Below are 24,090 nucleotides of genomic sequence, written 5' to 3' on the forward strand. Positions count from 1 at the left end.
TCCTCTGTGTGGCTCTGGGCTCCATCCGCAGTTCACAGGTATCAGTTCTGTGGCCTCTCGCACAGATCCCCTTTCAAAATAGATCTCCTATTCTTATTTAGAGCGAATGCATCCAGCGCAGGACTTGCGTAACCCTCCGGGACAGGAAAAAGATGGGAGTGGTGTATGAAAACACTGGGGTGAATGATCTCGAATGGAGAAAAGCTTCAGCCTCTTGTATTTGTTTACTAGGTGCAAAACGGGAACTGTGTCAATGTGCGGCCGTCGCTTATGCAACACACTGACGAACTGCCAGATATTTGTATTTCTTTCCACTTTGTGTCTTTTATTCTACCAACACCATGTTCCTTATTTAAAAAATAAATTGAGCTGTATTGGGTGGTGAGGGTGTCTCGGTCCAGAACAGTACATTCAGGGCAGGAGGGACAGTGATTCGCACCTTCTTCTCCCTCTGAGAGCGCAGAGAAAAGACGAGGGAACTGCTTTTGCCAGAGTTGCACATATCCCAGCGTTTAACCACAAACGTTGCCAGCCATCCACAAAGCACAGGGATTAGCAGCCAAAGGACACAGCGGACTATTGTGACTTACTGTGGGAGGGGGTGCTTCTCAAAACACGGAGCCTTTTCTTTACCATTCCTTTACGATATAATGTGTGAAAGCTCTATAGGAGGAAGAAAACATCTCGAGACGCATTTGAATTGCCAGACTTCTCCAGGTCACTTGGCTCTAGACCTGCTCTCCCGAGGGAAAGTGTAATGACCACGATTCCCGGCACTTTCCGGTTATAAAGGGGCCGGGGGGTGTGTTTCTCTCACTTAAGAATCCGTCAGTGCAGAAGAACTTCCGATAAGGCTGCTCCATGATGAGAGTTGTGTTTATCAGTGATACACAACCCCTCTGTCTGATACTCTTTTGTAATCCTTCTGGGGACCTAGGGAGATGTTTACGGATGTATATAGAGCACCTCCACCCCCCAGTCAAACTATAAAGCATTGCCACCCTTTATACCTCCTTAACCACGCAGGATATGAGGAAAATTTTGTGATTGGCTCATTGGGTAACAGCCTCAGTGTAGAAAACCGTTTACAGCCGGGAGGTCACGGGCTCGGGCCTGGGCTCGTGTCTTGCCACGGACTGCGGCCTTGGCCGGCCGTGCCCCGTGTCTGTGGGTGGTCTGCTGTCAAACAGCGGGCGCTGGTGTCTGTTTTCCCATTTGCCCGGAACACTGTGCTGTCATTGATCCAGATCGGCGCTGCAAACAGATGCACGCAGTGTCGGCCCGTGCAAGTGTGCAGGGACTCGCTGGGGTGTCGTGTTCTGGTTTTCCCAAATCAGTGCGGCCAGCTGAGCGGAGTATGACTCCCAGGATTAATTAGGAGAAACACACACACACACGTGTACCCATTCAAAAATATGGAACTGGTCACATTATGTCTTTGGTTTATTGAGGAAAATTGGCACAAACATGAGCACTAACTCGATGATTCCCAACTCAGATGCTGTCTTTTTTCGTTTTGCTCTCTGGCACGTAGATCAAGTCATCAGCCAGCCTGGTTACAAGTTGTTTTTCATCTTTACATTTTTGTCATGTTATTTAAGGCATTCTTAAATTTATGCATCATAACGTTTGCTTTGATATCCGTGTCCAAAGACTCGGTTTTACAGTGTGGTTAGTACATAGCTCCATATTTAAGTCGGGCATTGGAAATCTCTCCTTTCCTTCTGGGTTGCTGTCATTTGATTGCATCTCCAAGACATTTTAATGAGCTCCTTTCCTGTTTTTGGAGGTCGGGAAGCAGAAGAAATTCAAGATCATACAAACTTTACAAGATAATGAGAAACATCGTGTCACCAACTGGATTTATTTGCCTTGTTTCAGGGCAACACTGCTAATGCAAGTTGTTTTGTTTTTTGAATCTCAGTTGGATTCTTCCCACAGTATAAACTTGCAACGTTATTTTTGGTCTATAATGTTTTATTTATTTTTTCTCTGCATCCTATATTGTTGTTTTACAGATTCAAAACTGAAAGATTGTTCTGCAAGTGTAAAATATATGATCTAGGATATATAAGGTATGCTTTTGACTTTAAGTTGGTCTAGTGTAGTAGTGGCATAAGCAGGGAAGCAGGATTTTAATTCTTTTCCCCCCAGGTTACAGTGGTACTGGACTCAGGTTTGAAATTAAAGTTCAAGGTTCTTCAGCTGAGGACTAGAACCTGTTTCCTCGTGTGGAGACACTTCCTGCACAAAGGTGACTTCATGGGGAAGAAAATGAGTGTCACACGAGAGATATGCGACTTTTTCCATGTGCTGTCCTGGAAAATAGTCCGCTATCGTGTCTAAACAGTCTGAGCCCGAGTTACCGGACAGACCAGAATGGGAAATATGACCCACTGGCAATTAAATGATAGGAAAACGCAGATGATGTTGGCTTCTTCTCCTTTCATGGTGTGCAGTGTCTTGTGTCGTCAAGCGAGGGCGGACACGGAGTCGGGCCTCCTGGTCTTCGAGCGACTCTGTTTCCAGGAAAGAGTTTCAGCCTGTAACCTTTCCGAGCCAAAAAGCTGCCTCATATATAGGGGAAGGAGGGATTTACGAGCACGCTGTAGTGTCTCTGGAGGAATGCTCCTCCAGAGGAGCTTTTCCAGATCAGCAGGGACACACGCACCCGGGGACACAAATGGAAATTGGGCTTCAAGGCATTCAAGACAGAAAACAGGAGACACTTCTTCACACAGAGAGGCGTCACAATCTGAACAAACTCCCAGCGATGTGGCTGAAGAGACAATTTGGGAACATTCAAAAACAGACTGGATAGGATCCTTGATCACTGAGTTATTAATGGACACCAAACAAGCATGATGGGGTGAATAGGCTCCTCTAGATTGGATATTTTCTTATGTTCTTAATGTGAGCGCTACGCTGTGGAAGAGGGGGACGCTGATGTCAGAGATGATGTCACGCTGTCTGTCCATTTCAGACACATCCTGTACCTGCGATGCGTCTGTTTTAACTCACAACTTTCCAGCCAATCATTTCTCCGGCTGGTCCCGGCTGCTGGGAGTTCGCTGCAGTATCCAGACAATCCCAGAGCAAGTGGGGGTGTCCATAATTGTGTCACATCCATGTCAATAACGTGTCAACTGATGCACAGGGCAATCGGTGTATAAGTCCCTGACCCACAACCCCAAAATAAAACATTAATATCTCAATTGGAATAATTCACTAATTAGGAGCAGAACCCTTTTCTACTGCACTGGGTCTTTACTGCAGGTGGAAAATCCAAGTTTCTCGTTGTTGTTCCTGGGTCTCTGGCTGGGGTTCTGTGTGGCTGTTTTTGGAAACGACCAAAATGCTGCCCATTCTCAGATACCCCGCCTCCCCCCTGCACAGTGTAGATCACAGCCACACAGGTGTTTTAATCCCTGTGTTTAGCGCCGATAGCCCGCTCTGTTTGACTGCGGTTATCAGGCTGTTCAAATGCACTCCAGTGGTGCGAGACGCAGCCGCCCCTCCGTCCCGAATGTGTTTTTCCATTGGACGACCTCGTGTGTCATTGTAACATTCCCACCCCCCCCATGTTTTCTGCTCTTCGACACTCTCTCCTTTTCTTTTTCTCCTTCAACCCTCTGAGAAAGACATGCATCCTTGGAGCTGCAGGAAGGGTGACCTTGGGCGGCATGGGTCCGAGCTGCCAGTCTCATGTTTGTGTAGGTAGGCGTGGGTGTGTGTGTGTGTCTGCATCTTTACAAAAGCATGCTAAACTTAATTTCAGTCCCAAGGCCTGCAGTATATTGCTGAACATATGAACACCCGCGTTTGGAAATATTCAACCTTTCAGCCGTTCTTATCTGTCAAAGGTTTCCTCGGTTTGTTGAACTCTGATGCAGACTTTGTTGGAGTCTGTGTACAGCATTCAGCTGCTCCCCCCGATTTGATTACTCTGTTCAATCAATCAGATCTTTTATAGTTTTCTCTTGGCTGATCAACACACTCAAACGGAGGTATGATGGGTAAATAAGAGTACTGTAGTCCACTTTTGAGACATGCTCTTCACTCGGCATGTGCCTAATTATCTGTCTGCTCTGCCACACAGGGTCCGTTTCAGCCGCGCTTGTTGTTTCTTATTCATACATTGGGTATGCGCTCTCATTAGAAAAGTTACCAGACACAGCAACAAACAAACAAACAAAACAAACCACAATGCGGATAATAACACGTATGTGATAAGAGTTCTGGTTCATAAAATAGAGACGGTTGTTCAGTTTTGACAGAAATCGGCACACAGGGAAGCGTTATGCTCTTTGTCAGGTCCAGCTCCATGTTCGATGACCTGTGAAGGCTGGTAACACAGTGTCAACAACTCCCTCCCGCCAAGACAGGTGAAGGCATCTGATCGGTTATGTGTTTTTTAACGCAGGATTCATTTTAGTAATCCTGCTCTGAAGCTGGCTGATTTAACCGGGATAAATGAGTGGTTTTGGTCTGGTTTCAGGCAGCAGAGTTAGACTTTCAAAATGACCCCTGGATGCTATCTGGGTACCTTTTGAGACCCCCGTTCAGCACCAAGGCCCAGGTCTGTCCTGGGTCGGATGCAAGGGGACGGCTGTGCAAATGTACCTCCACAGCATGTCTCGGATCAGGGCAGTGTCCATCACGGCAGGGACTGAATCGCATTAGCAGAGTGAGACCAGAGGAAAGAAAAGGGGGTTGTTTTTAATTAAGGATTATTTTGGTAATCATGGTGTTCAAAAAACATGATTTAAAAGGTGACCTCATCCTCCAGGAGTTAAGAAAAAACACATGTCCCTGTCCAGATGGGATGATTCAGCTGACCTTTTAAGCAGCGGATTCGTCGGAGAACACAGGCACCCCGGCTTCTGCGGTTTCCTCGTTAAACGCGGGGCAATAAATCAACCGTCGTTAACCAATGTCGGGGACACTGGGGTGATGGGGGCTGTTGCGAACAACAGAAAAACATCTGGGTGCCGTCGATTTATTCACTTGGTGACAAGGCAGGGCTCTGGAGTGGCTTTCAGTGCAATGTCTCAATTTGACACAGACGAGAGATTTTTAACAGAGCGTCAGTTTCATCTGAGGAGTATTAGATTATGCCTAATACTCTGTTGATGTTTTTCTCGTGTGTGTAGAGATGATGACTGTAAAGTTTTTCTCTATATCTGTACAAAGGTTTCTTCCGCCAGATGTGCTCAATATCAGTGTTGTCAGGAGCAGTGATTATGAAATATGACTTCCTGCCTCGTGAAAGAGAGCAAGACACTCACTCACGAGCTGGTCTAACTTTAGAAACGGGATCCTATCGGAGGGGTCCGCACCGCTGCATACAGTGGTGAGCTGTTTTGACTTGTTGACTCGAGGAAACGCAGACGCAAGAGGCAATATTGGTTTTGGAGAATCAATCTGGAAGGCATTACAATGGAGTCTCTCTCGGTCTTGTCATTCTTGCTCAAGCCAACCGTACAGTACCGTACTGTACTGTGAGAGCGCTCTCCTGTCGGGGGTCGTAGGTCAGCGGGGAACTCTGTAGATTGATGACATGGGAAGCGGTGTTTTGAGAATCAATCTGGAACACATTATAATCAACATCGCTTTTGTTTTTTTTCTTAGTCTTCTTGTGTGAACTTTTTAATTCCCTAATTACCATCCAGACCTCGGGGTGGTACAATAAAGAACTCTCTTCTGTGAGTGATTTAGAAACCACACTGAAGATGTTGACGTACTGCTGGCAGGTTTTCGGGGTTGTGTAGCGTGGGTTTCAGGTTGTGCTCAGGACTGCTCTCGCACAAGAAGGCTAGATGGGCCTGACTTTAATATATTCCCTGGAGTCTCCAGGAGTTATAGATGCTTGGAGAAACTGAGGAGAACAATCATTTTGAGGAGTAATTTTTGATAGTAGTCAATAGGTAGCATGTGTTGAGCTTCCCTGCAATTTCATAGATGGACCTTTTGAATGTAAATGTAGCCAGACTTTGTCCTCTCTGCTCATCTTATTGGTGTTTGGGTGTTCAGACTGGGGTTAGACTGTTTTTTGAGTCATATTGTGGCTCATATCTGGACTTTATTTAGTTTCGATTTCAGACCAGGGTTGGGGGTTGTGCTCAAGGTGAGGTTGGGGTCTGAAGTCAACTCCTTAAGCTTTCCCATCTTTCCCTATTGCACAAAAACAAACGCTGACCCCAGCATAATACGGCCCGTGGAAAGAGTGAGCGAGCATTTCCTACAAGGAGAGAGTTTCTCAGAGGGAGAAGTGAGGCATCGCGATGAACGCAGGACACAGCCGCTGAGTTTCCAGGGCTTTTCCTGGACAGCGTGTGCCGCCTCAGCCTGCGGAGAGCAGCGTCGCATTCCTGTCTCGGAGCCCTGCTGGATACGCCTGCCGGTGAGCCTGGCAGATCGCTGAGATACCCATTGGCACGTGACGCAGTGTGGAGATCAGACCAGCGCCATGTCTGTGGCTCTGTGACTTTGGAAAGCGCATTTCCTGAAGAATAGCAGCTGGGGATAGACCAGATCAGCACTGCGGTGAAAGACAAGAACAGTCCGCCCGCGCTATCTATATCGACAGACCTAATCATCTCCATTCTATATCTGTCTAGATCTATAAGTGGCACGACTCCACGGTCTGGGAGGGGGGGAGGGGAGCTGAAAAACGCAACGAGGAACTTGAGAAATGCCAACACGGCAGATGCAGTGATCCGGATTTAGAGCCCTCCTGCTGTTGGCAGAGAGTCGGGTCCTTAGCGGGGTCCGGGGCCGCTGTGAAGGTCTCTTCAGAGGCTGCTGCTGCTGCGGGCGCTGCTCTTGCCGGGTGAAGTGTGTGTTGGCAGGGCGCCCGCGTATGTGGACCAGGAACGTCCCCCTCGCCTCTTTCCCAGAGAGCCACCGGAGCTCCACATTCCTTGCATTGCAGCCCGCTGACGAACAATCCCAACTCTATCCCGGCCATGGCTGGACCCTCAATGGGCGCTGTGTCTCGCCTCTCCCCTCTGGAGTTTACCCAGCGCGGGGGGGGCGGGGAGCAGCCAGCGGTCTCCTGCCGTCCAGCCGTCACAGGGGCCAGCTGCACTCGCTACCCCAGCTAAGACAAACACGACGCCGTCTGAGACGCCACTGTGGGGTGAGCGACCGCTGGATGCGCGCAGGAATAAACGGGGGCTGTGGGGCCAGTGCAAATATTGATAAAGAAAGAGAGGGGAAAGAAAACTGCCAGCGACGGCAGTAAGAGGGAGATGAAAGGCGGAGAAAGCTCTCGCTCTGGTGTGTCTCTGAGCCCGTTAAACACATTAGCACATTAAACAGCCTGTCTGACACATTAGCAGGGCTCTGGGGGACAGAATAGGCTCACAGATTAGGCTGTGGGGCGGGTGTTAGCTGCTAATGGCCCCACCGGGGAGGGACACGGGGAGATGGTTGGAAGAGACATCTAATAGGGTTCAAAGAAGGAGTCAAAACACATGCGCTGGGAGATTGATCTGATCGTAGTGGCCGAATTATGTGCAGCCGCAGGTTTCGCAGTGCAGTATCCCGTATCCCACGTGGTGATCGGCTCCTGATCTCTCTCTAACACCGCCAGTGGTACGGATGATGTGTCTGGAGGGTCAGTAGGGCTGAATGAAAAGGTCGGGGTTATCAGTCTTCCTGAAAACAAGGCCCTGCATCTTCTCAGGTTTCTCTCCGACTCTCTGTCTGTCTGTGTGTTGGGAGTCCAGAGTCAGCAGCTCTTATGCCGTCTCTCGATGAGTGACCGGAGCTGCCAGGAGCCTCTGAAGAGTCACACACACCTATTGTGCAATTGGCCTGTGTTGTCTTTACCTTGAAGGCTTACTACACTAACACCTTGTGTGTGTGTGTGTTTGTGTCACCGGTCAGTTAGCACCTCTCTTGTTCAAATGCCTTGTCTTGCTGAGGGCCTGTCTGTCTGTCTGTCATCGCTTCTGTGCACTGCTCTCCTCTTTTCTCGTCACACCAGACGGATTGTTTTAATTTACTGCTAAACTTAACTGATTATTTTTGGTTTGATTGATTGATTTATATCAACACCAATATATTCAACATAGTTTCGGGGGTTCAGTGTGAAGCCACTCTCCCCCTTTCAACAAATTGCAGGAGTGACAGTTAAACGATTACATGGGGAAATCTATTAGAGCAATAGTTGGGATTTCGGTTTGTCCATTAAGTTGTGTGTGTGTGTTTCACTGAATTTGTTACATCAGCTTCATGTTAGACCTCAGTGGAGAAATCCTTGTGTCACCCCACATGCACAACAAGTGCAGTTTCCCGTCTGGGTGGCCGTTTGCAGTTTCTGTATTTGTTTGCTTAAATCTGAACTACCTGAGCACCAATTAAGCAGTTTTCATTGTATACACTTACTCATTAATACTATATTCATCATCAATAGCAAATCTCTTGTGTTATTTATCTGTAGTTGCTTGCATTGACACGCTCTTGGCAATATTCATTTTCTATGTGCTGGGTTGGCATTAGCTCTCTTATATCATTTCTGTAGCTCTGTATAATGGAAGTAATATACAGGTGGCACTTCACCCTCTTTTCAAAATGTCATCTTAACCCTGAAATGATCTGTGTCCTTATGAACTCTGACTGCATGGTGAATAAACCAATCAGAACAACTGCTGGTTGCTAGAATAAATACAGGTATTTATTTTTGGAAAACAAATGAACAGCTGTGAATGAACGGTTGTTTATCTTTACTCTGGACCCAAACACACCGTGTCTGTGCTTAAATCCCGAGTCTTTCATGTTATGAAGGACTATGCTTGTGTAGCAGTACTCAGATAACTCATACTACAATTGACTGAAGACCCCAGGGTGGGTACCTGAGATACTGACCCAAACCAGGTAACTGCAGGTGATCGGTAACTTGCCTTTCACTCTACTTCCCATTGTCCAGTGCAGACAATAGAGGATTTTGGGGATTTGTTCATTCAGCTACCTCTCTAACAAATGCAAAGGGTGGAGCCACTGACACAAGAAATCCAGCTTGTTTACTTTGTGCGAATCACAAACGGGGACACAAAGAAACTTCCAGACATGTGGGGCTTAATAACACACGGGCACTGAGAGAGTATTGATGACAGTCGTGGTGTTGTTTCTGTACGAAACGGCTCTGCTGTCCAGTTTGTGTAGTGTGTGTGTGTGTGTGTGTGTGCATCGGAGGTGGTGGCCCTATTCGGGACCCGGAGGGCCGGTGCCGGGCCGGAGAACACGCTGCCCTCTGTTACCGAGCAACAGCTGCAGGCCGGGCCAGCGGCCATGAATATTCATAGGAGAGAGAGCTAGCTGTGAGCGCTGGAACAGAGGCGTCTTTCACGGGCCGTTACTGACAGGGCAGAGCAGGATCGGGGCCGCCCCTCTCTCGGCCGCTCCGAAAACAGAGGCCTGTGCTACACAACACAGCTCCGGTGGCCTCGGCCGGGGTTGGCTCCTGCCGTGGTCGCCTGAACAGCTGCTCCGGAGTCGTGTTTTGGTTGCCTCTCCCTGCCTGCTTGGTTTTTCCACTTTTTGGGGGATTGTTTTGCCCCTTTTCCCCTGAGCGCAGCTGCCCCGGACCACACACACAGCTGGCAGTCGAACGTGGGAGATGGTGGAGATGGCACTGTGCTCCGAACCTCCCCAAAGCCGGTTCAAAGCACCAGGATGATGGCATAACATCCGCCTTCGCTCAGTGCAATAAAAGCTTTTACGGGGAAGCCCGAAGTACCACATCCTGGGCTTGCTAGGCAGCCCTGTCTAAGATCTCATTTTATTGTTGCCGTTTTCTTTAAATTAATCTATTTATATGTTTGTTTGTTTGTGATTTTGTTTTCATTTCATTTTATGGCTTGACTCTGGTTCAATGGCGACCGGGCTTTCGAGGGCTGTAGTCTGTGCTGTCGGTAGTCTGGTGGTCTCTGTTTCGGGTTACTATGGCCCCTTTCTGTCCCTTCTGGACTTCTGGCATCTGGACCGGCCCGCCGCGCTCTCCTCTCCTCTCAGGTATGTGGTTCATATTAGTGTCTTCGTCCCTCTCCTGCCTGGCACGAGACCGGCTCTAATGAGGCTCCACTTCAAAGCCCCGGATTCCTGCAGCACAGCCCCGCTTCCTTCCAGCGTCCACATCTGTGTGCAATCCAGCGGCAGGAAGACATGGCGTACACAGCCGGGCTGAGATCATACGGAGATGGGTGTGTGTTAGGAGAGAGAACATAAGAAAGTGTCCAGTCGAGACGGGGCTTTTCACCCCATCGTACTCGTTTGGTGTCCATTAATAACTAAGTGATCAAGGATCCTATCCAGTCTGTTTTTGAATGATCCCAAATTGTCTCTTCAGCCGCATCGCTGGGAGTTTGTTCAGATTGTGACGCCTCTCTGTGTGAAGAAGTGTCTCCTGTTTTCTGTCTTGAATGCCTTGAAGCCCAATTTCCATTTGTGTCCCCGGGTGCGTGTGTCCCTGCTGATCTGGAGAAGCTCCTCTGGCTTTGATGTGGTTGATGTGAGAGGGGACAGGGAACCCGGTTTTTATTCCCAAGAAACCCTGATGCCACACAATAACTTCTCTCCACTCATTCTGGTGTGCGTGGGCCTCTGACTGAGATATGTGGCTCAGTGTCGCCTGGCAGGTGGACTGTACTTAAATCATGATGGAGTGTAGTTGGGCTAGTAAAAGTATGGTACAACCACACTACAACTGTGTTAAAAGTGCAATAATTCCCTGTTTTGCTCATTAGTTTATTTATGTTTAGGTTTTTTTAGCAAAACCCAGTGATTTTGTTTTTATCATCAACTAAATTATCGTCCTCAGACGTGTACGTTTTAGTCTCCTTCACTATCTGTGAGCCTAACGAGGCGGGGAGGGTGGCAGAGTGTATCTCGAGCCGGACTGAGAGAGGCTGTTTGGCAGGATTAGCTTCGACACTGTTTAGACAGCGCTGACGAACTTGAATAACTCTGACGGTGACACACACAGAGTAAAAATAAATAAATAGCAAGAGCGGAGGGCTGTCCTGGTTCGTGAGTTCACAAGCACTCCTTTGAGTTTCATTTCCTTTCTTCTAGGAAATGTAGGGATGTAGGGATGAGTGGCAATATATGCTGGATCCCAGTGAGGAAAGAGAAAACAGGAATCCTGGGTAGGGAGCTGTTGATCTCTCAGTATTGGGGGGGGTCTTGTCTTCCGCAGTCCCCTGTGCCTATGGAGCAGGCCGTATGATATTGGGGAGACGAGTCCCCCCATAAACCTACACCTGTGGTCATATGATACTGGTCAAATGGTCTATGGTGAATAATAAGTCTTACGCTGAGAAAGTTCTACTACTCTTGTATATATATATGTGTGTGTGTGTGTGTATACATGGAGAGAGAGAGATAGAAACAAACACCCTGCCTGGCATCGAGGCAGGGAGAGAGAGAGAGAGAGAGGAATGAACACCCTGGCATCAAGGGAGAGGGAGAGAGAGATAGAAAGAGGGAGAGGGAGTATATGACTACTACATACTACTAGACAGACAGATTCTGCACCGTGTTCTCATACGTGTGTGTGTGTATAAATGTGTTTTAAAGTCTGATGTTGTTTCACCTGAGCAGAGGTCTTGGCCTGTATTCCTTTTCTGCGGTGTCCAATCAGGGTCTTTCTGGGTCTTTAGGACAGGGCGCCTGAGCTGATTAGGAGAGGAAGCGCTTCTCTCTGCTCAAGCTGGACTGACACAGAGACCCAAAAGTCTCTTATCTGAGGAGACCTAGTTACTGAGGTTAGCCGAGGTGTCTCTGAGTTTACAGCGCCTTACTGAGGTAACTGGGTGGGGCTAACTGTGACCTACCTTGGAAAGTGGTTTCTTACAGTGGATTCAACCATGATTGGCTGCAAGTTTGTAACTGTTAGTGTTTTGTAACTTCATTACAATTGGTTAAAGGCCTTGGTGTGTTGACAGTGTGCAGCTGTGACCCTGACAGTGACTTCTGGGGCTGCTGTGATAACATGGGGACACAGTACTCTTGTGTGGCTTCTTTTCCTTCTGTGCACCTTCACTTTATTGTGTTATGGCCGGTGTGTGTGAATGCAGGTGCGAATTCACAACGAGGCCGAGCTCCTGTCAGGGCCAACACTTCCAGGGCCAGCTTACCCGTCATGAGGTATAACCGTTGCGTTGCAGGGAGCAGAAATGCAGAAACTTACGAAATCCGTCTGCATCTTCCGAATTCCCAACACGGTACTCCAGATATAAATAAAGAGAGGGGGGAGAGTCAAAATGGACTCACACAGGCTTGACCTTCGAGTATTAAGCCAAAAATATCTGTCTCTATCAGCCTGTACTGCTGTTTAGCAAACCAGGTCTTTTTCTTTTACTGCTTGGAAATGTAGAAACTACATGCTGCAGCAAATGGCTTTGGGTCCTCTTACCCTTGGCCAGGAGGAAAAACCTATTATATCATATTGGATTAAACTGATCCAGATAGAGTGGTGAACCGAGACGTTGGGCTTAGGAGTGTGGGAAAATCCCCTTAGCCACATCGAGTAACGGTTATCTGCTGCTGTAAAAGACCTCAGTAACAATGGACAAAAAAAACAACAATATAGTAAAATCATAGTGACCCAGACTGGAGAATCTTTTTCTTCCAGTCGACTGATTTACTTTCCGATGAGGAAATGGGGAAATTGCCATTCATTCCTGCCTGTTTCACAGTGTCTGCAACCTCAGCCCTGCTCCCTTAAATTCCCTGCACAATATGAAGATGCGTCAATAGCTCTGACACGTTGTGTGTGGCTTTTGCACTCTTGGTTCCAGACCCGACTCGTGGCTGTGTGTGTTGTGTGTGTTAGCGTGTGCACAACAGTAAGATAAACAACCCTCCAGCGCTCCTTCTCACGAGCGTCTGACTAGCAGCAGCATAACACAGTCTGTGTGTATTTTACTGTCCTAATCATATTTTCAGTTTGCTTGGATACTTTTATAAAGGATTTCACTGTCGCTACATTTTACTCTATCTGAGATACCAAAGCAAAATAACAAGAGGAACAGAGACGGGACTATCGTTACGAAATTATCTTTCTGTGAGCTGCCAGCTGTGCATCGGTCTTTAGGACTGCTGAGACACACGGACCCAGGGAAACAAATGGAAATTGGGCTTCAAAACATTCAAGACAGAAAACAGGAGACACTTCTTCACACAGAGAGGCGTCACAATCTGAACAAACTCCCCAGCGATGTGGCTGAAGAGACAATTTGGGAACAATCAAAAACAGACTGGATAGGATCCTTGATCACTTAGTTATTAATGGACACCAAACGAGCACGATGGGGCGAATGGCCTCCTCTCGTTTGCACACTTATGTTCTTATGTTATAACGGTAGCATTCCCAGAGATTTCCACTGGCCTGAGCGCAGAGTCCACGCGCAAATCCCGACAGAGGTGTGGGATGTCTTGGCAGCTCGAGCAAAACTCCGGGTTCCTGGTCACGTGACTGAGCTGAGTAAAACTCCCACAGGACCGCTTTGCTGTAATGTCAACTTACAGAGCAGAGCAATATCGGCACAGTCCATTACCTGCACCACACTGCGTTGACACCCCCGGCGCAGTCAACACAGTTACAAGAAGCATTACCATCTGCGCCAAGGGCTGCGGTTTCCGGCCTCCGACACAGGGATGAGTGTTAAAACAGCCTCTCTTCCTCACTATACCTTTTTTTTAGTTTTTCACTAACCCCTTAGCTAGGCAGCTTGAGACGGGAACTGCCCCTCTGCCTTTATATCACAAAGTTACCCTTAATGGGCGATTACGATGTCCTGACTTATCATTAAACACCTTCTGCTCACATGGCTTTAACAGATTTTAACAAACAGACTAATGCGGCACAGGGAAGACATGGTGGGGGGGTGCATGGCTGGAAAAGGGCTTTCGCAGATGTTCACGCATTGGATTACTGCGCTTCCTCAACGCTTCAGACGGAGGGTCCCAGAGGGTCCATCCGGCAGGGTTTATAGATCCCTCTGATCTGTCTCTCGCTGGGTTCCGGGAGAGGGGCTGGTCGTGGTGAATGAAGTAAACAGTCATTAAAGACGTGGATTAAATGCTTTACACTGAAATTCTGCACAGCACTCATTTCACTACACTTATTTTGATCTGTACGTATCCTGGGATGTTGAAGAGTTGAACGGCGTTCTGTTGAAATGTCATTTCATAGAATGACTTTAAAAGTCTCTCTGAAATGACACATTTCTACGGATCGTGGTTAGCTCTTCAGTCCTGTAGTCCCGTAGCGTCTTCTTTAAATTGCCACCCGATTCCCTTTCACATCTCGATATCCAAGGCGCACATGTGTGACGAGAAACACGTAAGCACCGCAAACCATGATCTCAAAGACTCCATCCTCCATTTTCCCTGTGATCTGGAAGTGTTAAGGTGAGTGAGGTGAGCTGGCCGCCAAAATGTCCGCCGGTTTGGTGTGAATGAAGAAAACCCAATCTGGAAATCAAATTGCGTGATTTAAGAGCTGAGTTCAGTGTGCATTGTTTCGGTTCAGAGAGAGAGTGAGTCACAGCAGCTGGACTCGGCGCCGGGCCCTGATAGTTTGACCCGTGCAATTGCAGGAACACAACGCTTCTCCACAGCGTTTGGATAAAAGACAGAGCCTGAAACGGGGATGTAAGGGAGACCTGGCGCACCCGCCTTGGTCCCGGCCAAGACTCCGTTACGAGCAGTAACTCACTCGAGTGTGGCTCCCCACACCGCAGTTCATTAATCCTGCGGATCGTTTTATTTGGAAAGCCCCTTTTCCAGGCTGGGGACGGGGGGCCGAGGAGGAGTAGCCCTCATTCTCTGGCGAGACGAGGGCCCTGCAAGGTCGGAGGTGCGGAGAACATAAACAGCAGCTCCATGTGTTATCTTTCACTAATGGAAAGATATTGAAGCCAGCTGATGTCGTCGTCTCTGTCGGAGCAGTCTGGTGCATATGTGTGTGTGTGTGTGTGTGTGCGTGCGTTCTCTCTCCTCCTTGGAGGCTCGACGCTCAACGGCGGTGGTCCGAGAGGCAGGAAACGAACGGTGCTCGGTGCTGTGACATCGCTGAAAATGTAGAGCATCTGTGCAAAGAAGAATAAGCAGGTGTCTCCCGGCCTGAACCCCACCCCAGAGATGGGGGGTTCCGTCTGTGTGAGGGGTTTATGGAGGGGTCTGATGGACCGTAGAGCACATGGACAGCACGGGTTCACGCCAAGTGGCTGTGCTGCTGTAGTAACACATAGAGAAGTGTCCTGGCACTGATGTGTGATTCCCATGACTTCAACTTTGAGGACAAGACACTGGGTTACCGTCACATTCCAGCAGCATTAGTGTGATTCACGGGGGGCGGCTGTACTGGTGTCTCAGTAACAGTTATATCCAACCTCATGGCCCACAAGGGGTTAATGAAAACACACAATCTATGACTCAGCTGGTTCCCAGGCCTGCGAGGTCACGCAATGGCTAAGCCAGCCCCGCAGACCTGCACAACAGTGAAAACAACCCCCAAATAAAGTACAGAAACATTTACAGACAGGCTGAATGAAACGCATCTTCACAGCGTCGTTCATCTTCGAGACGGATCATTCCTCGCTTAAAGGGAAACAGCAGCGCAGGCAGAGGACAGACACGGTCGACTGTCATCGCATGCATCTACTGCAGTGACTGTCAAACTCATCTGCACTTGTTTAGAGACGTCATGTTTTGCTTCACCCATGTTGTCTTAATAGAGAGCGGCTCGGATACCGAGGGCTGCTTCACATGAACAAATAAACAAATAAATACATTAAAAGAGGAGCGTAGTGATTAAATTGTCACGCATGAAGACAGCCAGGCATTTATAGTGAGATTCTGGAGACAAAACACAAACAGATTTTAATTTTTTTACAGTAAATTATACGAGTTACCAGACAGGCTATTAAAAACTCCTCAAGATTCCCGATCCCCTCTCCCTCTCCTTTCCTCCATTCCCTCTGCGTCCCCTCTTCCTCCCCGATGGGATTTATGGATGCACTAATGACCGGGGTATTCTGTGCAGACCGCGTTCTGACCCAGGTGTCTCGGCTCACAGTTTGCCAGCACGCTGCAGTGAAGCTGCCCGGCCGAGGTGTGGAGGAGAGGAGAAGGGGATGCCTTAGCGACCCCCAGGCCCCATCTCCAGCACTGAGAGACCCCTCTGAGGTCTGTGGGTCCCTGGTCTCTACTTCTGTGCCCTGGGGACAGGAGATGCCATGGAAGAGGGTCCCATTGTGTCGTGGATCTTATCAACATTTGCAACTTGGGTGGGCGGCCCTTTTCCTGACCCGAGAGGGAATTCTCTTTGTGGATTTCCCACCGCTCCCCCCGCCACACACACACACTGTCTCTCTCTCTGACACACACACACACACTCTCTCTCTCTCTCTCTCTCTCTCTCTCCCTCTCACACACACACTTTCCCTAATCTGCTTGTTTTTCCTTCCACTCTGTTACGAAACAGCTCTTGAACACAAGACGACTCAGATACACAGTTGGGATTGCTCTGGGTGGTGGGGGGGTCTCACTGCGTGTGCAGCTGTCACGATCCATCATCGGCATGAGACACAATCTCCTTCCTGCTCGGTTTCCAGCCGTGCCGAAGATCTACCCTCCACCGTGCGAGCGCTTGTCCCACCACCCGCTCCCGTCCCCACACAAAGACCGTCCCAACGTCCGCTCCCGTCCCCAGGTATTAAGACCGTCCCCGGCACTATTCCAGTCGGTGAATGGCGCTCTTTCTTCGTGGCACATTCCCCGAGCCGGATAGCATCTCCAGGCATCAAAAACATATACAGATACTGTCAAAAAAGTCTGGGAGTGATTCATTTCCATCCATGGGTGTCGGGACTCTGACCCCAGAGAGTGCAGCTTCAGTTTAACACGTTCATCTCCCTCTCCGGACTGGACTACATGAACAATAAATCATGGAAAACATCTAGACTGGCTTTGGCTGCATTTGTTAAAAGCCCGTCCAGTGAGTCAAGGCACTTGTTGGCGTGCAGAGAGCCCAGACTACCAGCGTATCTCGTTCCACTGTGAGAGAAGGTGGGAAAGGATTTGCCTGTGATTCAGAGGGCAGGGCATCTGTTTACTGGAGTTACTGTAACATACATAGAGCTGCGCACAAAGCCCCTGTAAAAGAGTTTAATTAGAAAAACTGTTAAATAAACTGATTGGAAAAACTCATGGATGAATCATTCGCCAACCTTGGAAAAACCAGGCCCTGGATGTCTGAGATGTCTGTGGTTGGTAATGAACGCGTGTGGCAGAGAGAGAGACGTTTCCAGGGGCTCTGCTGTGTCCTGGCAAGGCGCCACACAATCGTGTCGGGGGGGAGAGAGACAGCAGGCAGAAGCATGGCCACCTCAGAGGTCTCGATCCGCCCAGCCTTGGCTTCGCCCCCCGGCCTGGTGACTGCGATACGACTGTCGTTCCCGGGCGCCACAGTCAAACCACCGAGCCGTGGCTCGCACGCACGGAGATGTGTCACCAGAGCAGCTCGGAGAAATCGTTCAGTATGTTCAGAGGTTAGGAGGATGCTGTGTACTGTGTAGGACAGATATCCCACAGGCTGTCGATACTATGGGCTGGAAGGGGGACTTGCATCCAAGGCAAAGACAAAAAAAGAGAAGTAAACAGGGAATTCATTTGGAATAAAATTGGAAAAGTCGTGATTGCATAAGTCTGTGTGAATTGGATGAAGATGTTTTTATAAAATTCAGTTCCAAAACAACCCCCAAACACCCCGCCCATTCTCACTAATTTCACTGAAACCTTTACAATGTTTTTCTCTACTACAGACCATTACGAAAGTATATAAAATAACCCCACAATGTTAGCTTTTTCGAATGGAGTAAGAAAATAAACCACACGTTTATTGACCAGCTGGCACAAGGAGGACATTAATTAGCCAGCATAGGTGATGTCATAATTAATACATAAGAAGTTTTTATTTAATGTTCTTTCTTTCTTTATTAGCAGACTGACGTGTGTTTGCTGTGTAAGTCAATATGTCTGGCTCTTCACACTGAAACAGGGGACAGTGATTATTTTCATCTGGTCAGTGGCCACGGTTTCATGTCAACATCTCTGTCCCAGAGCCGTCACTTACAGTAAGCGCGGCCGTCCACTCCTCTGGAGGGCAGAGTTCACTGACCACCACCCCACAGTCAGCATCTGACAGTAGAGGCATCTTCTAATTGAATTAATTGGCCTGTCATCCACAGCACTTCCCGCCAGCCCCAGGGTGTGTCAGCTGACATCCCATCCCCCTCAGCACGGTTACACGTCTCCTACACGCTTCCACATGCAGGGCTCCGTGTTCAGATGCCTTTTTGAATACACGTGGTGGAGAAAAACGCTCAGAGCCCTGATGGAACTTTACCATGGAAAAAAGTACACAGAATCGTTCCTTTTCCTCTCTTCCTCAGTGGCTTAATCCTGGAGAGTTTACTAAGCCTTGACCATAGCTTCTCATGCTTTGAATCTTGGTTTACAATACCACCCCCACCCCCACCTAGCGCTCACTCTTTTCGACTCTTCAACTCGCTTGGCAGCCTCCTCCGGTGACAATGCCAGCACCTGGACTCACGCCAGATGTGTTGCCGTGTTGCACCTTTAATTTATTTTTAAGGAACTCAATCGACCTGGAAAAGCTGCCTGGGTCGGGTCCCTTCTGGGAAGACGATATCTGAGACGGAGCAAGTTCCTCTTCTGAAAAGGATTATGTGGAAATGTGGAAGAACCGGGGGCGGGAAACACACACACTGCCCTGCTTGTACTTTCTCAGTTTCTGTGTCAGCCATAGATTCCTTCAGTAACACTTCTCGCTCCTAATTGGCAGCTCGTTTTCGACGCTCGTTACAGGGTTGTGAGACTCCAGCCTCTCTCTCCTCGGACTGTCCTGCAGGTTGCCTGACTTTCCGTCCTCTCCGTCTGCCGCATCTAGTGGCGTTCAACTTGCATAAGATACTTAAAACCAAAAATAAATTAAACATATGCCGCAGTTAAAAGATAATTAAACCCAATCCAGATAAGCAGTGCTAAATCACAGGGAGTAGGAGGAAAAACAGGTGACCTGTGAAAAGTTCAATATGGCAATCCGTTCGGGAAACTGCGCTGAAACAAAAAGCCCATTGTGAGCTCCCGATGGGATTCTGTCTTCTCCCCATGTGAAATAATAATATCGTCTGTGTGGGGACGGTGGCAGGATGATAAGTTTTTTCCTGCAGCAAGAGGGAGAACACTTAAAACAGGTTGGAAGATACGGGTAAAAAGTAAATCTGATTTATTAAAAAAAAAAAAACATTTTGTGTGTGTGCAGTCAAGTGAATGTCCACAAGTTCCTTCCCAAAATATAAGCATGTTAAAACATTCCTTCGGCATTAAAAGGTAGTGATTTAATTATTACTGTCATTATTATTATTTAATTAATCACAGCTGTCACGTTTTCTCCGCTTTCACAATAGGACCCGTTTATCCGTCAGCGGTATGTGAAGCCTTCTTTGTGTCGGGATTCCCCCCGAGAGCGAGTGGCCGGACTGGGGCGTGGAGGCCGGGATCAGGGGTCGTGAGGAATTGTAATCTGAGCGTCTCCAGCTTTGCTCTTCCATCGCCCACGCACTACTGAGGCTGGGAACTACCACACGCGTCCCCCCTTAGGAATATCGCTGCGAACTGTGTTTGGATAAGTCAGCAAGAGGTTTGCAGGGGTTTCTGGGAAATTTACAGTACAGTCCATGGAGAACAGAAGTGATCGCTGGAGGGGAGGCGGAGAACTTGGCAGGACCTCAAAGAAGAGAGACCCTGTTTTGGCAGTTGCTGTTCGCCATCGAGTCTTGATGGCTTTGCTTCGATTAGGGTATTTAAAATCCTAAACGCAATCAAGAAAGTTTACCTCAAGGACTACTGCAATCTCGATAAAGACCACAGAAGTCTGACATGAAGTCTAGGCACTTCCAACACGGAAAATAGTACGCTCTTCTTTACACTAAGAGTTGTTGGGGTCTGGAACAGCCTGAGTCTGACTCTCTGGGCTCCTTCAGGACAAAAGCTGGGCAACATTCTGGCGTCAAGAGTGGCCGAGAACAAAGATGGCCGCAGACACGTGTCCCGCACCACACGTGTAACGAGTCGGCGCTGATGGAGCCGGGCTGAACGGCAGCAGACTGTTTATCTGGGCTGCAGTGTGAGGGAATTAAGCTCTTGCATGTGTAGGGTGGCTTGGCTGTGGGGTCGTTAAATATGGCATCACTTACTCAAATGATCCCCACTATGGTTCACGCTAGAGGCCTGTCAGAGCTCGTTTTAGAGTCTAACTTGAGATAATTGCCTTGTTTAAAAACAGAAACATAAAAAAAGATGTTATTTTTAATCTGTATTTCATATTTAAAGTATGGAAACCTCGACTCACTGAACCTGGGCCCAGTAAAACACAGAGAGGAATTTGACTCTGAGTGCATTATTCACAGAATTAAAACAGTTACTGTAAGGCCTGATATATATACACACAATCACAACAATAATTTACAATGTATAGATGTTGCTGTCATTTCTTACTTGATGTATTTGGTTAAAAATATATATATTTTGTCTGTTGGTAGGGAAGCTAATTGGTGGCTCTGAAGCCTATTATGGTGCAGCACTTAAATCTGTCCCCACTGATTCAATCCGATGGAGTTTTTGACACGGAGAGCGTGTTGTTACAGCCAGGAAGGGTGGTGATTAGGAAACACAACAACAACACAACTGTGCACGGACACAGGGGGGACACGAGTAAAGCCAAAAAACAGAGGAGCGAATGAAAGCGGGAAGATGACCTAAATTAACCGTATCTGCATTCTGTTCTTCACACGCTGTGGGTTTCCAAAGCCTGTGCGCTATCAGGGGGCTGGGGGGTCTGGGACGCTCTGGCAATAAAACACCTCCTTCTGATGTTTCCACTGGACGGCGACCAAGCTCTGTCTCCTAATGAGGCCCACTGTGTCCGAGGGGGGACTGGGAAACCCTGTTAAAAGTAGGCAGGTAGAGAGTGAGCCCTAGGCTCCTTTAATCTTCACAATTAAATTAAAGTTGCACTCAAGCCGAAAGCTTCTGAGACGCGATGGACGCGACGCACCTTAACTCATCTTAACTCATCAAGCGGTTTATTGGTGTGGAAGAGGGCGGTGACAGCCTTGAATTGAGGCGAGATTTTTAGTTTGGAAGGAGACACGAATTTCTTTGTAAATTATGCAAATGATTACCAAGAAATCCCTACTGGCACGTCCCCAGATCTGGACAGGGGTGAAGACTCATTTCACAAATCTTATATCAGCTGGAATATAGACAGAATGTTATTTTTGTTTTCCCGCTCGATTACTGTGCCATTATGCAAAATCGTGAGCTGTTTAAATTGCCTGTGTGCTCTGAGACTGTATAAGAACATAAGAAAGTGTCCAATTGAGAGGAGGCCATTCGCCCCATCGTGCTCGTTTGGTGTCCATTAATAACTAAGTGATCAAGGATCCTATCCAGTCTGTTTTTGATTGTTCCCAAATTGTCTCTTCAGCCACATCGCTGGGGAGTTTGTTCAGATTGTGACGCCTCTCTGTGTGAAGTGTCTCCTGTTTTCTGTCTTGAATGCCTTGAAGCCCAATTTCCATTTGTGTCCCCGGGTGCGTGTGTCCCTGCTGATCTGGAAAAGCTCCTCTGGTTTGAAATGAGGGAGGGGATATGGCATTTAATGTGTTTTCCTGATATGAGAAACATAAGATTGCCGCTTTGTTGTCCCTATGGCTTCCGTCCTACACAGAGTGTCTCCTTGGCCCCCACTTCAAACACCGTGTGGACAGAAGAGCTCCGGTAAACACTTCCCTCGTGAGCCACACATCTCTCCCTCCGAATGCTATCTTGGATGTTCCTTCCTGCTCTTAATGGGTGACATCATCAGTAGGGTGCTGTTCTGTCATGAACGTGGTGCTGTAAACAACACCACACCCAGCTAATCAGATGCAGTGTTTATCTGGGTTTTGTAGAAAGGCAGGCTGCGATGGCTTTGTTGTTCTTGCAGGATGTAGCAGCCACTGAAGAACCACGTCCTGTTTGCTGATCGAGCACTTCGAAGCGGGGGTGTCGCTGGGACGGGGTGATGCCTGCCCACACTTAGGCACCCTCTCCTGACCCGAGGGGTGTCAGTAACATGTCCAATCTTCCCAGATCTCACACCACGACACGGCCGGGCCATTATGGAAAGAACAGCGAAGGCCGGGAGAAGGAAATGGCCCAGAGTTTTCCGTCTTTCCACTGTGGAGAGTGTGTGGAGAGTTAATATTTGATTGAGATGCTGAGTGCGTAAGAGAGTGTTCTGCTGTGTGAGGTGTGTGTAGCACACATTGATGAGTGATTTGTTTGCAAACCCACTCACTCACCCACCCCCACACACGCACACACACACACACACACTCTCTCTCTCTCTCACCACAGACACACACACACACTCACACCCTCACCACAGACACACACTTATTCACTCTCACACACACATCCTCACATACGCACACCTACACACACACACACACACACTGACACACAAGCACACGAGGGAGACGGGAGTTTTTAACCATAAGAGTCAGTCAGGCCAGTCTGTTTGTTTGTGTGGAGAGAGGGAAGAGGAGGTGAATTCAGCCAGGACAGATACCTCTCTTGCTATTTATCAACTGTATTTATTTCCCTTCTTCTTAACCTCCCCCCTTATCTCTGCTCTCTCCGTTGCCCTCTTGTAACGACTACAGTAACGTGTTCTGGTTTCGATTTCAAAGCGTGTCCTGTGTTGTGTGTCGGAGGTTGAGCTGGAGAATCGCTTACGGACACCGTAAACACATCTGTCATGTTTGCCTAGTGGGTGTTGAGAGCAGCCGACTCGCATTAACCGGCCGGAGACGAGACGGGCTGAAGTCTGCGTGGGTGGGTGTGCGTGTGCGTGTGCGTGTTTGTGTGTGTGTGTGTGCGTGTTTGCATTGCGGGAGCCTTCCTCTCAGGGGAGAAAGTGTTTGTATTCAAATAACCTTTGTAATGTTTTCAAATGCTTTTTTTCAGGGTCATCATTTAATCAGATTTTATTCGATTGTTATTATGATGATGAAAGCCTTCTTTGCCTTCAGAGTCCTTTTGATAAGACCAAACAGTTTTTCGTGGCAATTGCTTCTTTTGGTGTCATCCCCTTTTGAGTGTGTTTTGGGGATATTTCCTCTGAGATCCTGTTTGGCCACTTCTGGTGTCGTTAGTCTGACTTGTGAAGAACTGCAGCACATATCTGTGAAACTCTTCCTCGAACTCGAGGGCAGGATACAAAACTCTCATCTTGTCTTGTGTCCAAACCAGAGTTGGCTGATCTCTCCTGAGACGTGATTTGAATGTGCAGTAAAACCCTAGTCCGCCTTCAGATCTCTTTAATATGGCAGCTTATGGGAAAAAATATATATATCTATTTTAGTTTAAATCATCCGCTCCCCGTGTCAGATGGAATTAGCCTCGAGTGTGTCCTTCTGAGGAGGCCGTGCTTAGCGCCGAGTGGATCGGTTCCAGCGCCTGATGGAAAGCAGGACTAGTTGCAGACCCATAGCGGCTTGCATTTAATTTGTTCGTTGTCTGAACTGCTCGCTTATCAAAGTGTGAGTGATCGCACTGCCGCCTGCGAGTTGTCCCTGACACCTGCGCTGGTGTCCCGTGAGCGATGGACACTCGAGTCGGGCCTGCAGAGATACGTGTGCTTCCTGTGTTGCTGGCAGGAAAGTCGGAGGAGCGACGAGCAGACATGTCTGAACCACCTCCTTGGCAACAGCGGGGCTTACTAGTAAATCAAGAAACAGTTGCATAGAACATACACCGAACTCTGCACCCTTTCCAAACGGTCATAAAACACAGCCAGCCGCCCCTTGAAGGTCACCTCTGGAGAGGAGATTTGAAGGCAGCGTGTCTTTCTTATTAGAGGTATAATGGGTCCAACGAGGCCCTAGCGATGTGGTTTCCGTCTTCTCCAGGTGTGCTCACTGCCCTACAGCCCACTACCTGAAC

The 24,090-nt window shown here is 48.2% G+C and overlaps 1 long non-coding RNA gene across 3 annotated transcripts in view; it reads left to right on the plus strand.

Moving 5' to 3' along the window:
* Window positions 1-24,090, plus strand: part of LOC136763586 (uncharacterized) — a 54,186-nt gene that overhangs the window by 9,860 nt on the left and 20,236 nt on the right. For 2 of the 3 annotated variants that reach the window (XR_010820994.1, XR_010820993.1), the window contains exon 1: window positions 6,683-7,141. The exons of the other annotated variant lie outside the window; for it this stretch is intronic. This is a non-coding gene — a long non-coding RNA (uncharacterized LOC136763586). Of the gene's footprint in view, window positions 1-6,682; window positions 7,142-24,090 lie in introns of those variants that run through there. 3 annotated transcript variants of the gene reach the window in all.

The sequence above is a fragment of the Amia ocellicauda genome, chromosome 11 (genome assembly GCF_036373705.1).
Source record: "Amia ocellicauda isolate fAmiCal2 chromosome 11, fAmiCal2.hap1, whole genome shotgun sequence".
NCBI classification, from domain to species: Eukaryota; Metazoa; Chordata; class Actinopteri; order Amiiformes; family Amiidae; genus Amia; species Amia ocellicauda.